The following is a 16,349-nucleotide window of genomic DNA, read 5'->3' on the forward strand; positions in this document are numbered from 1 at the left end:
AATAGGAATTTCAGTTATAAATTGCTGAATTAGATACAATTTTTTGTACATTTGAAATTAAATATCTTCTGCGTAAACTAGTCTTTCTAACAATTGTTATATTATTTCAGTTTTTATACCGTCATATTTAGGTGGAGGGTATTTAAGATTCGGCACGGCCGAATATAGTACTCTTACTTGTTTTAATAACTGTAGTTATATTGCTATTTTCAACACTATTTGAATTTAACTAATGGGGAATTGTTTAAAACATTATGTTTGAAAATAAAATTAGTATTTTAAACATAAAAATAAATATTCTGGTATAGTCTAAAGGCCTTGTTCATAAACAATTACTCAAAGGTTTATATTAAAATTTTGTATTGAAATTTGGTTTAATAGACCTTTGATAAATTTTTATGAATATGGGGGAAAGGGTTTAGACTACTGGACTTTATTCGAACAACCTGTGTTCGGGTCTCAGTGGAAACAATTTTATTGATCAAATTAATATAATGGTGCTTAAAATAGAATAGCTGAATGATTTGCAAAAAAGTACCAAAATATGTGTACTACAATTTACCCCTTAGTACCTACTTGAGTTCCGAATTTCATCTTGTGGGATTTTTGTGTTGTTGAATTCATATTTAAATAATAATGCCATAAAATTGTCTAATTTATAAAGCCAATTGGATAGATAATCAAAACACATTTCTCTGTTTTATTTCAGTTTAACCCTTTCAGACATTAAATAGAATTAGTTGAGATAAAAAACTGAAAATTTCAGTGGAGGCTTCTAATTAAGAATATGAAGTCAAATTACAGGTAAATCGTCACACATGCCTGCCAGATCGAAATCGGTAAAAAGCTTGATATTCAGAAGAAAAAGCTTGATTTTTCTTGACGTAAAGAAAAAAACTTGATTTTTCTTGACAATTTAAAATTCAGTTAAATTAACAAAAGTAAAATTATATATTTTTTCATTTGATTTAATTTAAACATCCTGTAAAATAGGATATTTCAAATAAAACAGTTAAAAATACAACTACGTTAATACGTAAATAATTTTTTATTAACAAAAACAAGTAATAAAATTACATTTATTTCAGACTTTTCATTATCAACTAATATTTACAAAAACTTAAAGAAACAAGTAAGAGAGCTATATTCGGCTGTGCCGAATCTTATATACCCTTCACCAAATTATACTTTAAAATAAATTTTTTTAAATATTTTTTTTTTCAAAAATTTTTTTTTCGATATTGTTTTTTAATTTTTTTTAAAAAAAGTTTTTTTCAAATTTTATTTAAAAATTTTTTAAAATTTTTTTTTTTTGGAAAAAAAATTTATGACAAAAAAAATTTTTTGATGAAAAAAAAATTCGGGTCAAAAAATATTTTTCCCGATTTTGACCCATTGTAGGTCCAACTTACTATAGCCTTATCTACATAGTTGCAATGGACTTTGAAATATCTATCATTAGATGTCCATATTGTCTATATTAATGACTTAGTAATCCAGATATAGATCAAAAATAGGTCAAAAATCGAGGTTGTCCCGGTTTTTTTGCTCATATCTCCGTTATTTATGGACCGATTTTGCTGATTTTAAATAGCAAACTTCTCGAAAGCATGTCTGACAGAATTATTGAAGATTTGGAACCCGAAGATATCTGGGGTCTTCAGAAAATTGATTTCAACAGACAGACGGACATGGCTTAATCGACTCCGCTATCTATAAGGATCCAGAATATATATACTTTATAGGGTCGGAAATGAAAAATGTAGAAATTACAAACGGAATGACAAACTTATATATACCCTTCTCACGAAGGTACATTGATACATTGAGAATTAATGTAAGTAAATATGTACTGCTGAAAATTTCTACAATTTTCATAACAATTTTGTATAAGGAATTTATACTTTTTGAAAAGCTAACTCTACGTAAAATTTTTGTATTTTCAATAGAAAAATATTTTTAGTTGTCAAAAGTTTGAAAAATAAACAAAATCCGCCTATGTTTTTGACAAATGAAATTTTTTCTTGATTCTTGAAAAAGCTTGACAATCAAGCCAAATCAAGCCAGTCGGGCAACCCTACTGCCAGATGAAGTCAAATAAATTGGGCGAATTTTCTTAAATGACATGTATCTCATAAATAAAATTTAAACAATTAATGTAATTAATTGCAATTAATACACAAATATCTAAACTAATACTCAATTAATACTTACACGCTTTTTTTAGAGCTTAAAATAATGTAATTATCATTTTAAAAAAGCACCGAATATTACTATGTCTAACACATTCTTATAGAACGCTGACGTACTTATGAAAATAACTTAATTTAACAAAAACCAATGAAAAATTAGATGTTTAAATCACATATATATACAATCTAGTAAACAATCTTTTGATAACGCTATTAACTGTAAAAATCTATCCAATTGCGTCAACGCTACATGACTTTAAAAGGAAAAATCCAAATGTCCAATATATTGGACAAAATGTCTGAAAGGGTTAAAGTCCTTCGCATCTATACAAAATAAACCTCTTATAAATTATAAAAATGTTTATGGATCTAACATTAGTTAGTAAGATAATCCTGAATATTTTCTTCGGTAACAAAGAATTCTGGTTGCTGTCAATGATTTAGATTTTAGAAAAGTTATTAAAATTGCATATACAGTGGTGGTCAGGTAATTAAGAAAAAAATTGTTTGCTAAATTCCATGTGATCGTCAATTATTTTTTCAAATATTTCCACAAAAATGTATGCATGAGGACTGTTTTAACACGGTAATTGGGCAAGAAATGCTAAGGACAAAGCATTAATTTTTGCCGAGCACCTACGTAATGTATTTAAGCCAAATCCAGCCAACAATAATTTTGTACTGGAAAATCCTCCTGTTCATGAGACAGCGGATGATCATATCAGAGTAAGTCCCGAGGAGGTTCGAAAATTTATCAAAAATAATATAAATACAAAAAATCTCCAGGATATGACAAAATTACGCCATCCATGATTAAAAACCTACCGAATGTAGCTATAATCGTGCTATCTGTATTGTTTTCTGCGATCATTAGACAGGCGTTTTCCCAATTAATTGGAAAATTGCTCAGATTATAATACCTAAACCAGGAAAAGATTTAACAATGCCGTCTTCGTACAGACCTATAAGTCTACTGCCATGCATATCAAAGTTATTTGAGAAAATATTGCAATGTAAAATTATGCCATACTTAAATAACCAAAATATTATCCCAGTTCATCAATTTGGTTTTCGTGAACAACATGGAACCATTGACCAAGTTAATCGATTGACTGGAGAGATCAGAAAATCTTTTGAAAATAAAAAATACTGCTGTGCTATCTTTTTGGACATTGCCCAGGCCTTCGACAAGATGTGGCATAGGGGGTTGATTCACAAAATTAAGTGTCTACTGCCACCAAGTACGCATCGATTGCTGGAGTCATACATATCAGACCGAGTTTTTAGAGTGAAATATTGCGATTATGTAACAGGAAATTATGAAATTAAAGCTGGTGTTCCACAGGGAAGTGTTCTCGGACCAACACTTTATTTGATATATACTTCTGACTTGCCTGTGTGTGATAGACTTACCATATCAACATTCGCTGATGATACGGCAATACTTAGCTCACATGAAGATCCGCAGGTAACTTCTATGAAATTGGCCAATTATCTGAGAGTCGTGGAGATATGGTTGAATAACTGGAGAATACGAGTAAATGAACTCAAAACACATCACATTTACTCTCAGAAGGGGTGACTGTCCACCTATCACACTAAATAACATAAACATTCCACAGACAGATACTGTTACATACCTTGGTATTCACTTGGATAGACGACTTACTTGGCGTCGTCATATAGAAGCCAAGAGACTTCACATGAAGTTAAGAGCCTCTAGCCTTCACTGGTTACTCAATCACCAATCAAAATTAAGCCTTGACTATAAAGTCATCCTGTATAAATGTGTTTTAAAACCAATCTGGACATATGGAATCCAATTGTGGGGAACGGCCAGTAATTTCAGTATTGAACTTATACAGAGGGCCCAATCGAGAATTCTTAGGACAATAACAGGTGCACCTTGGTACATACGAAATGAGAACATCCACAGAGATCTACAAGTACCGTTAGTTAAAGATGAATTCAAGAATGTCAGTGAGAAATACATCATGAAATTGCGGAACCACCCGAATCCCCTTGCAAGACATCTCACACAGACCCAAACAAGATCAAGGCTTCGTAGAGCCGATCTACCACCCCGCTAAGATGTGGCCCATATGAACATCAACGCTCCCATCAGAGAGCATTTAGTTTTAATTTTAATTATAATAAGGATAATATATGGATTTTTTAAAAAATATATGGCCCTAACTATGAAAGAAATTTTAAAGTTAATTTTAGTTAAAGTCGACTTTATTTTAAAATAGAACTTTTGTTTTAAAAAATATATTATCTTCTTCAAAATGCAGTAAATTTCGCCCATATTTTCTCAATGCCTAGCTGAAATTAATAAAAAATTATGTACATACATAAATATTTTCCAAGAAAAATTTTAAACATTTTTGAATAATAAAAAAAATAATAAAACTGCCTTTCAATTTCTGCATTGTAAAAGGGGATTTAATAATATACCAGCGGTTGTACCTAAGTCGGGTAATATTTAAAATATGTGAAAAACCTTACATTTTTAATTCCATGAAAATTATTGGCATTTTATGGCTTATATTCCTAAACAGGTAATATTACTAAATATTGTAAAATTTTCCAAAACAACATTGAAAACCCCATTGATGTACTTTCGTATTTTTATTTTGACCTACAATTAGGGTTTGGGGTTTCCCGGATAATTTAATTTCCCAGGAAACGGGAATGAAAAATTTAATTTCCCGGGAATCCCGGGAATGTTTTTTTAGCTAAAAAAATAAGTAAAGAAGAAAATAATTTTATAAAATTGTGTCATTTTATTAAAATAAAAAACAATACCTGACAATTCAATTGTACCCACATAAAACCAAAATAAGTTTGTTAAAATATTTGGAGATCACTTGTTACTATAAAATTAAATATTAGCGGTATTCATGATATAGTAGAGTAAAAGAGCAATTAAGTATCACAAAATCTTATAAATTGTGAACGTATCTTTATAACTCGATGTCGATTAATATGTTAATGGGATTTTTAATGCACTTTTTAGATTCTTTCTTTTGATTTTTCTGTTATATTTTTTTTTATATAAAATATTGTTACGAAATTGTACTTGAATTCAAATATAACGATTTTAACGGCTGATTTAAAAGTAGCATAATGCTTTCAAATAACAGTGCTGTAAAACTGTAACATATCTGTGGGTATTATTAAATAAAAGCTTTCAGTTGATTTGATCGTAAGTTGGCAACGCTGTATTCGATTTCGAATATTCAGTTAAAGAACATTGTAGAAAGTACACCACAGATGGCGTATGTATTAGAAACCTCTAGACAGTTAAAGAGAAATCTAGAGTGCAGATGGCAGTGTTATAAATAGTAGCAGAGGTTGCAGTCGTTAGTGAGTTTATCAGAGACGCTTTTCGAATAAACATCAACTAAGTGCCTTAAAGTGTGTTGTGTTTTTCAAGTAAATTCGTGTACATTATAAATTGTGTCTATATTTCTGAGAACTTATAAACGTGTATAAAAAAACATTGAGTGGCTATTTAATTCTGTTGTTGTTGTACATTTGAATAAATAAAGAATTGTTACCATTTTCAAACTACTAAACGGCTTTTATTTGCAATCAAAAGTATCCGGTTTATTTCAAGGAAATAAACCAGCGTTTTGAAAAGGTTAAAACGTAACAATATATATATTTTAAAATTAAATTCATTTCAAAACAAAAATATGAAATTCAAAATTACCTCATATAGTTTAAAAAGAGTAAAGCAGTAAAAAAGTAGTTCTAATGTATTTTGTTTTCTGCTAAACTCTTTTGCTACTTTGCTATAGAAAGTACTCTACATTGTGAATACCGATATTATATCATAAAAATAATGTTATATGCCCATCATAGAACTATTTTTTTAAAAAATTGATTTGTCAAAATTACCAATGCATTCAGTAAGTCATTCGACAAGAAAACTCTTTTGCTTTAAACATGTGTTGGCTTTATCGTTATTAAAGCATTATAAAGACAATCAAAATGTATTCTCCGATTGTTACTTGCTTCAAATAAATAAATCCGCTTCAAATTCCCGCTTAAAACTTTCAGCATTTGATTTTAAATGTTTAGGGCTTTCCTTTTCAATATTGATTGATTATTCTAATTGGTTTTTAAAATTTTGCTCCATTTGTATTTCGGAAACCTCATCATCAACGCTTTGAACAGATGATTGAATATTGTGGTCAAATAGACGTTCATACATTTGCTGTCCATAAATTTTTAACATTGTGTTTTTATATTATAATTTATCTTATAATGTTGAAGTTTTTAGGTTTAATTTAATTGAATGAACCGTTTTTTGAGAAATCGTAGAATTTTTAGATAGCATCACCTATCAGAAAAATGGTTTCATTTCGGCTTAATGCTTCTACTGTATCCTTAATGGTGTTTAAAACCTCCACTAATATTTCGAACAAGCCACTCATCAAGCAGAGATGTCATATTTAAATATATTAAAGTATTTTTGATTAATTTTCAATTTCTCGTTTTTCACGGGAAAAAAATTTAAATTTCCCGGGAATTCCCGACAATAATTTTACGGGAAATCTCGGGATTTCCCGGACGGGAATTCCCGGACCCCAAACCCTACCTACAATATAATATAAACATAAATTTCAGTTGTATTTTTTCTTATTGCACACAATAAATACTACAAATGAATTGAAATCATCTCATACAACAAATGCCTCATACATGATTTAAATGACTTGAATTTATTGTTTGCATTGTAATTTTTCATTTCTATATTTTACTATTTTCCAGGGTCCAATGAATTAAATTAAAAAAATACAAACACAAATATCAACATTTAACAAATAACAAAAAATACGTAAACAATTTAAATAAAATTTCAAAATTTTATGTATTATGCACAATTTCTTAACAAAATTTTGAAAACATTTTCAAAATACAAAAAAACTTAAGTTTGGTTTAGACAGTTACGGCTGGGCATTGACAGTTTACCATTGGTTGTGTTGGTTTACGTGGTAGTTTTGATGAGACCACACCACTCGTCAGATGTAATGTCGTTTACATCGCAATGTAACTAAAATGTGCTAGTTAACCCAACCTGTAGCTGTGAGATATCTCAGTAGGTCATTGAGTTTAGACCTGGCTACCTCACCAAGGTTGGTCAATGTATAGTTGCCCATGAATTTATGTCTCTTGACACTCAGTTTACCATTAATATAAAATTAAACAAATGTTCAGAATATTAAGATCCATTGAAAACCTCGCATTCATTGTTCGTTGATAGATTTACACAAATTCTAACGAAGATATTAGATAGATAGAGGAAACAATGCGAAGCGTTTTGCTTGTCTGCTGATACAGCCAGAGTCTCTGGCAGGAATCGAACTCGCAACTCTCAGATTGCTAGTCCAGCACACTATCTTCTAGTATATCGAGTCACGCATTTTGAGTCCCAATGATAATCGCCGCAGTCTTAAATAAAAAAATCATTCAACTATTGTAAGGCTTTTTGATAATTCTATTTAAATTTTTGAAGCCGAATTTAATTAGATGTTAACCTAAATACATGATGAATGCTCCAAAATCCATTTAATTTTTTCACCAAGAATTAAACACAATAAAAAAGTGGTTTTTAAATCTACATGTAGAATAGAAACATTTAGAAAAAATTAAGCTGAACATCCTCTCCCTACTGATCATATACATATTGGGGCACATGAATTCAGAAAGTCAAATATTATCCTAATAATTACTAAAAAAATTTGAAGTATTAGACAGTTTAAAATTTAATTGATCAATTGATTAAGATTGTCTAAGAAACTCTATGGAAATCTAAAACAAAGATTTAATTTGAAAACTTAAGTAAATACATATTTATTTATTGCAATAATGAATTGAATCAGACTATTTTAATGTATAATAACCAAATTTAATTTATGAGCTGAATATTTTCTTTACTTTCTATTTATTTGTTTAATAATACTTTGAAATTCAACAAAAAACAACTATTTTTAAGTGCATATTTTTTATATTTTAAGAGCATATTTTTCGTTTTTAAGTGCATATTTTATGCGCATAAAACACGTTTTTTAGAAGATATTTTTGGTTGCCCTGGTTATGATGATCGGCCCATAATTGGTCATAGCCTCCATATAAGAACCACTTCCGGAAAACACATTAACCTGCACAAATATCCAAAAAAAAATCTGTACTGAACCAAAATTTTACACCGATCATTAACTTGTATCAAAAATTCATACTAGGTCATAGCTTCCATATAATGAACCAAAATAATACACAGATCAGTAATTTGTATTCAAAAATCATACTACTGAATTTTGTGAATATCGGTCCATAATTGGCCACAGTTGCCATATAATTTCCACTAGCGATAATGACTATAATACCAATTCAATTAAAATACATAGAAATTACGTTAAAATATTTTATGACAACCGAATTATAATAGGTCATAGCTCCCATATTTTGAAATTGGTCTAAATATATTTGTATACCCTTTTAATACCCTTCATCTTCGTGAGAAGGGTATATATAAGTTTGTCATTCCGTTTGTAATTTCCACAATATAATTTTTTTTCCAAAAAATTAAAAAAACAACTTTGGAAGAAAAAATAAATTTTGTTTACCTAAAAATATTTAAAATTTTTATTTTGAAGTATAATTTGGTGAAGGGTATATAAAATTCGGCACAGCCGAATATAGCTCTCTTACTTGTTTCATAAAACTATTATGAGTATGTATGACTTATAAAATATAGTATACAAATTTTCAAAATATTTTTTCTTTTCTTATTTTAAATTCGTTTTTAAAGAATTTTTTGTTTTTAAAAAAATCAAGTAAGAGTTCGTCGAGAGTGGCAACTGTACAGATCCCCTCATCTTAAAACGGAGCTTAGAAAATGTCGTAAGCGCCTCAGTATGCTTCTTCACAAACGCAAAACTGATTCAATTAATAAATATCTAGAGAACTTAGATGCCACCCAGTACTCAAATTACTCTCTATGGTGAGCTACAAAAAAACTAAAAAGTCCTGTTATGAGCTGACCTTCTCTACATAATTCAAGTGGAGGCTGGGCGAGAAACAATAGTGAAAAAGGAAACCTGTTTGTTAGTCATCTAAAGAATGTATTTTCGCCAAACGAGTCAAACGACATAATACAGTTACCACCTACTTTACCCCATATTATTTCAGCTGAGATTTCAGAGATCAACCAGGCTATTGTTAATTTAAACTCCAAAAAAGCACCTGGTATTAATAACATCAGTAACATGATGCTCCTCGAGCTACCCCAAATTGCATTAAGAATAATCCTATTTACTTTTAATGCTATATTACGCCTTGAATATTATCCACCAGAATGGAAGGTTTCTTTAGTTACAATGATACCTAAGAGGGGAAAAGATAACCCTAAAGAATAATCATATAGCATTACGAATAATCCTATTTATTTTCATTGTCAAATATATCAATGCTATTCGAAAAACTCTTAATGCACAAGTTAAAGCCGATATTGAATGCCAACTAACAGTCGAACCCACATATCAACATAGAAAGGTTGTTAAAAATGGAGAATAGAAGTAAACGAGCAAAAATTTATACATATTACTTTCACAATGCGTAGAGAATCGTGCCCTACAATCCTAATAAATAATCATATAATACCTCAACAAACTGAAGTTAAATATCTACATAGGTCTGCATCTAGACCGACGTCTTACCTGGAAAAAGCATATAGATACGAAATTGACTCAAATGAAGTTAAAATTACTACAAATTTACTGGCTAATTGGTAAAAACTCAAGATTGAGTTTATATTGTAAACTTTTTCTGAACAGCTTAATAATAAAACCCATATGGTGCTATGGAATTCAATTATATGGCACGGCCTCAGCTTCTAATATTGAAAAAATTCAAAGATTCCAAAATAAAATATTAAGAATGATAACAGCAGCGCCCTGGTATGTGAGAAATATTAACATTCATAAAGACCTAGGTGTACTCCTGATGAAAAATTAAATAAAAAAACAAGCGGAGTCATATTTGAAAAAGTTAGAAGTTCAACCTAACCCACTTGCACGAACATTAATGAGAAGTAATGGCTACATCCGACTAAGAAGAAGGAATCCAACAGACCTGCGCTGATGATATGATCTATAAATTAAACATAATTTTTCGTGCAACTGTGGTGGGAAGTAAATAAAATAAATATTTAGATTTAAGATTTGAACAAATTATTGATTTCACATTATTTTGTGAAAATACATAAATAAAAATACGAAAAAAAAAATTATTCGACTAGTCAATGTAAATTTTTCGAAAAAATATGCAGTAATTTCATGATAAGTTTTATTACTTTGCTGTTACGGATCGAAATATTGCCGTATATGAGTACAATAATAAGCGTATTATAAAATAAAAAATTACATGAATATTCGCATTGTTGGTGACTTTATTGAAAGGAATCATTCTTGAATAAAATTATGGGTTGATTATAGACGGTAACAGAACTTCAGTTGCGTTGTCAGTTAACTAAATGTTGTCAGTTAACTGCCAGATGGCAACTGGCAGCTATCATTGCCAAATTTTATTGAATTTGCTATTCAGTAACATTTTTAACTATATTCACTGTCGGTTTATGCTGTTACTTTATGCTCTTGTAGCTGGAACAATTGCAAAAATAATGCAAAACAATTTAGTTTACTTACCTTATTCAAAATTTACAAAAAAATACGAGTCACGAGTCGAACTAACAACCATCCGACTGCTAGTCAACTCACTACTCCACTGCATAGACCGCTTTCACACCAGGCAAGTTGTGCAAGTCTCTTTTGTTTGTAGATGCAGAGCTAATGTCGGGTTACCTGGCGTTTACACATGCAAGTAACTGAACACATTCATACGTTTGCACTATCACAATCACTATGCATGTGTAAATTTACACAATTGTTTTAGTGCAAAAGTATGAATGTGTTGAGTTTTTGCAACTGTTACTTGCATGTGTAAACGCTAGGTTAAGGAGAAGAAAATTTTGCATGCTGCACAGTGGTATGAGAAAAACAAAGGGGAAATAAATCTGTAACTTCTAAACCCATAGTCCGATTTGAATAAAATTTCACACGCGTAAAGAGGAAGTGTAGTAGAGTTTAAGTTTTCAAGTTGCACTTCACGAGCTTTCCAGGAGCGGGACCAAGGGTCTCCAAAGTAAGACACATCGGGTATGTTCAATTTTAAAAATGATCCTATTTCCGATTTGTGTTCCGATTTCAAAAAATTACACATATGGAATCTTCTTCCCGAGCACTACATAAAACCTCGTCGCTGCTATAAATTAGGAGATATATATTAAATTTTCACCATTTTTACCCACCCTAACAACAGATGTCTCTATCAAATAAAGAAAGAATTGTTTAAAAATCATGACTCAATCCAAAGTTACATGCATTTGAAATTAAAATATTTAAAAAAGGCGATTTTTCGCTATTTTTTTGGGAAAAAAGTACTTTTATTCTTCTTAAGTTATTAATTTTTCTTTTGTGGGATTAACAACAGATGTCTCTATCAAATAAAGAAAGAATTGTTTAAAAATCATGACTCAATCCAAAGATACATGCATTTGAAATTTAAATATTTAAAAAAGGCGATTTTTCGCTATTTTTTTGGGAAAAAAGTACTTTTATTCTTCTTAAGTTATTTAAAAAATTTCTAAGAGAATGTATAATAAATTTGTACTGTTTGAAAAGCTAACTTTACATCAAATATTTGAAATATGTAGCTAGTAATGTATATAACTTTTGACAATTAAAAAATTCATGGAATACTTTTTTGAAAAATATGACAAAAAATGCTTTTTATTGAGTTTTTGCATAGATACAAATTTTTCAAATTGAAATTAAATTTTTATTTATGAAATTTCACAGTGATGTAGATTTTTCTATTTAAAATGGAAAAATAAAACCAAATTTTTAAATTTCTTATCAAGTATTCCGCAATTCCCAAAAAAGTCTTGAAAACATCCCAAAAATTGGATTTTTTCGTTTTTTGACTATACCATACCAAGGGCGGGGTTATGGGAACTCTTCACAAAATAATTAAGAACATATTGGGCCATCTAAAATAGGTTGCTATATTTTGCGATTTGAGAATTTTTGCCCTAAGTTGAATTTTACATAAAAAGTAGGCGTTTTTTGAATGGACTTGGTCCCCTCGGTATCAAAAATTATTTTTTTTTTTCATTTTACATCATCTTATAAATTTTTTAGATAACTTAAAAAGAATAAAAGTACTTTCTTCCCAAAAAAATAGCGAAAAATCGCCTTTTTTTAATTATTTCAATTTCAAATGCATGTAACTTTGGATTCAGTCATGATTTTTAAACAATTCTTTCTTTATTTGATATATACGTCTGTTATTAATCCCACAAAAGAAAAATAGAGAAAATTGGGAAATATTTGGAACCGCGGTCATCAAAAAACTGGAGTAGGGTGGGTAAAAATGTTGAAAATATAATTTTCAAATGCGAATATCTCCTAAGCTATAAGATATAATTTATAGCTACGACGAGGTCTTATGTAGTGCTCGGGAAGAAGATTCCATATGTGTAATTTTTTTGAAATCGGAACACAAACGAAGAAATAGGATAATTTTTAAAATTGAACATACCCGGGGTGTCCTACTTTGGGGACCCCTGGCCCAGCTCGTAGTGGGCTTATGAGGTCCAAGTTCAAAACTTAAGTTCGACAACACTTCCTCTTTGCGCGTGTGAAATTTCATTCAAATCAGACTAAGGGTTTAGAAGTTACAGATTTATTTCCCTCTTTTTTTTTCTCATACCACTGTGTGCTGTTTTGTTGGGCAAGAGACTTGCGCAACTAAATTGCCTAGTGTTGAAAAAGTCCTAGTTATTTTATGTTGCGTCAAATAATGGTTTTCACACAGTAATAATGAAAACAGACCTGTTTTCTGCTTTTCACTTATTTTGACATTTTGTAAACAGAGATGCCATGTATTATTAAATTATTTGAATACAAAAATACAGCTGTAAACAATCGTTTAAAATAAATTACTGAATCACACTATCGTTACTGCAAGCGACTAATTTATGTCGACAAATGTTACGATTGTCGGTTCGTTAAAAGATAGTGAATCGAACTACAGAAATTTGTGGTTGCCCTCTGAAAACGTAACTGAAGTTCGGTTGCCATCCATAATCGACCCAATATATTATTCATTGATAATTTTTACTCACCTTTATGTGCCTGGTGCTCATGTTTTCTACATTTCGCTCTTCTGTTTTGAAACCACACCTAAAGAAGAAAATGCAAAAAATACATTAAATTCAATAGCAATCAAATTACATCAAATAAATAAAAGCAACGTAATATATTATTCGAAACACCTATTGTACGAATATTTCTCAAACGATGCCTATGAATACGAGCATGTATAATTTCCGTATATGTTGTTCTCAGAACAATTAAACATGTATTATGAAATTTAAAAGTTTTTCATAGACATTTTTATTTTATTACACTTTTAAGACATATTTCAAACAAATTTATAATATTTTACCCATTAAATATGACATTTGTTTTTTGTATTTTTTTATTTTGGAGAACAGTCTAAATATATTGAATGGGGAGGAAACTAAATTTATCAACAATGCATTATTTAGTAAAATAATTCAGTATTTCGAGAACTATTGGAGATATTGTAACGAAATTGGAAATTGGAGCTGAAGTGTTTTCGAGTTGAGTGTATACAGTTGTTTGCGGAATGGGAGCCAGTGGGTGGCCCCTCAAATTTGGTCACCTCAGGTCTCACATTGTTTTCAAAAAAAAACAACAAAAAGATCTTATAAAAATACGCTTACATGAATAGTAGGGCGGGTCACCCGTGTATGAAGAAAAATTTTGTTTAAGTTTTTTTATGGCGCGTTGACAAAAATGTGACAAATTATAAATATTTTCATGTCACTAAGTTTGGCTGCAATCGGAAATAGTTTTCTGCCTACGGTTTCATGTTGAATCTAAAATTTTGGTATTGATTTTTTGATACTATCTGAGCTTTGCTGAATCTTTCTCTTGTTGTTTTGTTGCACAAAGTTGATGTTGTTTTACTCACAGCTCTCTTTACCGCTTGAGTATGACTGGGAATGAAATAGCTCATTTCCTCCGTTTTTATCTTCTTCAATAAACAGATTTCAATATAGGTGATTCAGTATTATTTTCATCCCATTGCAAGTAAATGTGACGTAGAATCAAAATTTATCTTTGGTATCTGAAAGAGCCGTAATTTATTTGACGTTATGGATCTACTTTTCAAAATTCAATGGACAGCTAATTAACGAATATGTTTTTGAGATTTGTTAACATTACAATTAATAAGTTTTCAGGATGTGCTAAATAACTGTATCTTTGAATCACTAGGCCGACAAACCTTCAAAGTTGTTGGTAAATATCTCCTAAGTTTGATTAGTTCAAATAGGTGTCGAGGTCCGTGTAAGCCTTTACAATATATGTTGAAAGAGTTGTTAGATTTGTTCTCAACTGAAATAGACGAAGATCTGCATTTATATCTTCAACGCAAAGCTCTGGTAAATTCGTTGGAATTGGTTGAAACTTCACTATTGCAAGTACATTTAAGAAAATATTTGTACTTACATACCGAAATATCAAACATATTCTTGCTTTCACAAAGGATATTTTCCCAACTTTTCTTTAGGAATTTTAGAGTGAGACTTTAAAGGATTTTTACATATTAAATGATATATTCGTAGCATAACCTTCATTCTTTTAAAGATACTGAAGGTATTGACGATTTCCCCATATTTTCATAAATTTTCCAATACTTCTATTTCTTTATATGTTATTTTTTTTAGTTTCCCTCTCATATTTAAGGCTATGACTGCCTTCAGATCTGCGTAGGTTGGAAATATTTTCAAATCACCAAAATAAGGGACACTTCCAACTTCCCGGTACGCTCCATTTCTCAGATTATGACAACCAAATAAATAACTCTAACTCCGTGTTGTAAGAAACAAAGAAATTCTACATGGATTTCACTACTTTAATATTTGTCTTGAATTGTTTTGTATGCTGAATTTTATATTATTTTTCCTTTTAATGACTTGTTGGCTGTATTGCACTAAATCAGTGCTGTATATCGTGACATAACTATTTTTTCAATCGATAGATTATCCCCTAATCTATCGAATTTTATATTGGTATCAGTAGTTAATATTATTTCGCATAAAAAAGACTTATTAATAATATGTAAAAAATTTACTATTTCTAAAAATTCAATAGCGATCCGGAGGCAGTAAAACTTAAAACAATGCACACTGGGCCAGAGATCCCATTTTTTGGCAAAAAGTCCATTTCAGGTAGAGAAGAAAAAAGGTTATATATTTCAAGTCTGGGGACTTTGAGCTTTACACCAGTAAAATTTTGTATCATTGAGGGTCACCGTTTACAAATGACATGAAGTCAAATTCAAATTTTCATATTTTTGTGAATATAATTTATATTTCAAAAATATTATATAATATTCACATGAGTCAAAAATAGTTACATTAAATGATAGTTAATTAAACAGATGGAACTGGTGCATAAAATAAAAATGAAAATTATTAGTAATTTGAAGATAATTATTAAAAATTTGTTATTTAAAGTTTAAATCATAAAAAATCATATTTATAAGGTTTAAATTTTAAACCTTATAAATATGATTTTTTTCCAAAAACTTTAAGTTTCAAAACCTAGTGCCAAGCAGTGCCAGAGGATATTTTAATGGTTATAGCACCAATCGACGCATTGATATGTTCGCTGTCCAGAATTTTGCGACTGTCTGCGACCGTTCATAAACTTAAGAGTTATTGCCGATAATATAAAAATAGTCGTTGAAACTTAGGATACTTTTACCATGTTAAAATTTAATGAAAAAATTAAAATTAATTTTTAGTAATATAACATTTTGATGATAAAATTGGCAGATATTAGCCCCACATTTAAAAAAAATGATAAATTCAATATCTGTTTAACGAATTTTTATATTTATAAGTTATATTAACTATTGTCGAATGTCCGATATTTATAGTTATTCTGAAAAAAAAATCTTGAGTGAAATAGTATTTTATTACCGTTAGAT

General features: G+C 29.7%; 1 protein-coding gene across 1 annotated transcript in view; it reads right to left on the minus strand.

The window, feature by feature from the left end:
• LOC135951841 (short stature homeobox protein-like) overlaps window positions 1–13,503 on the minus strand; it is a 194,935-nt gene extending 181,432 nt beyond the window's left edge. Inside the window, exon 1 of the mRNA XM_065501577.1 lies at window positions 13,450–13,503. The gene's annotated coding sequence lies outside the window, so the exon portion shown is untranslated. The remainder of the gene's footprint in view (window positions 1–13,449) is intronic.
• Between the last annotated feature and the right edge of the window lie 2,846 nt (window positions 13,504–16,349).

The sequence above is a fragment of the Calliphora vicina genome, chromosome 2, assembly GCF_958450345.1.
Source record: "Calliphora vicina chromosome 2, idCalVici1.1, whole genome shotgun sequence".
In the NCBI taxonomy this organism is placed as follows: domain Eukaryota; kingdom Metazoa; phylum Arthropoda; class Insecta; order Diptera; family Calliphoridae; genus Calliphora; species Calliphora vicina.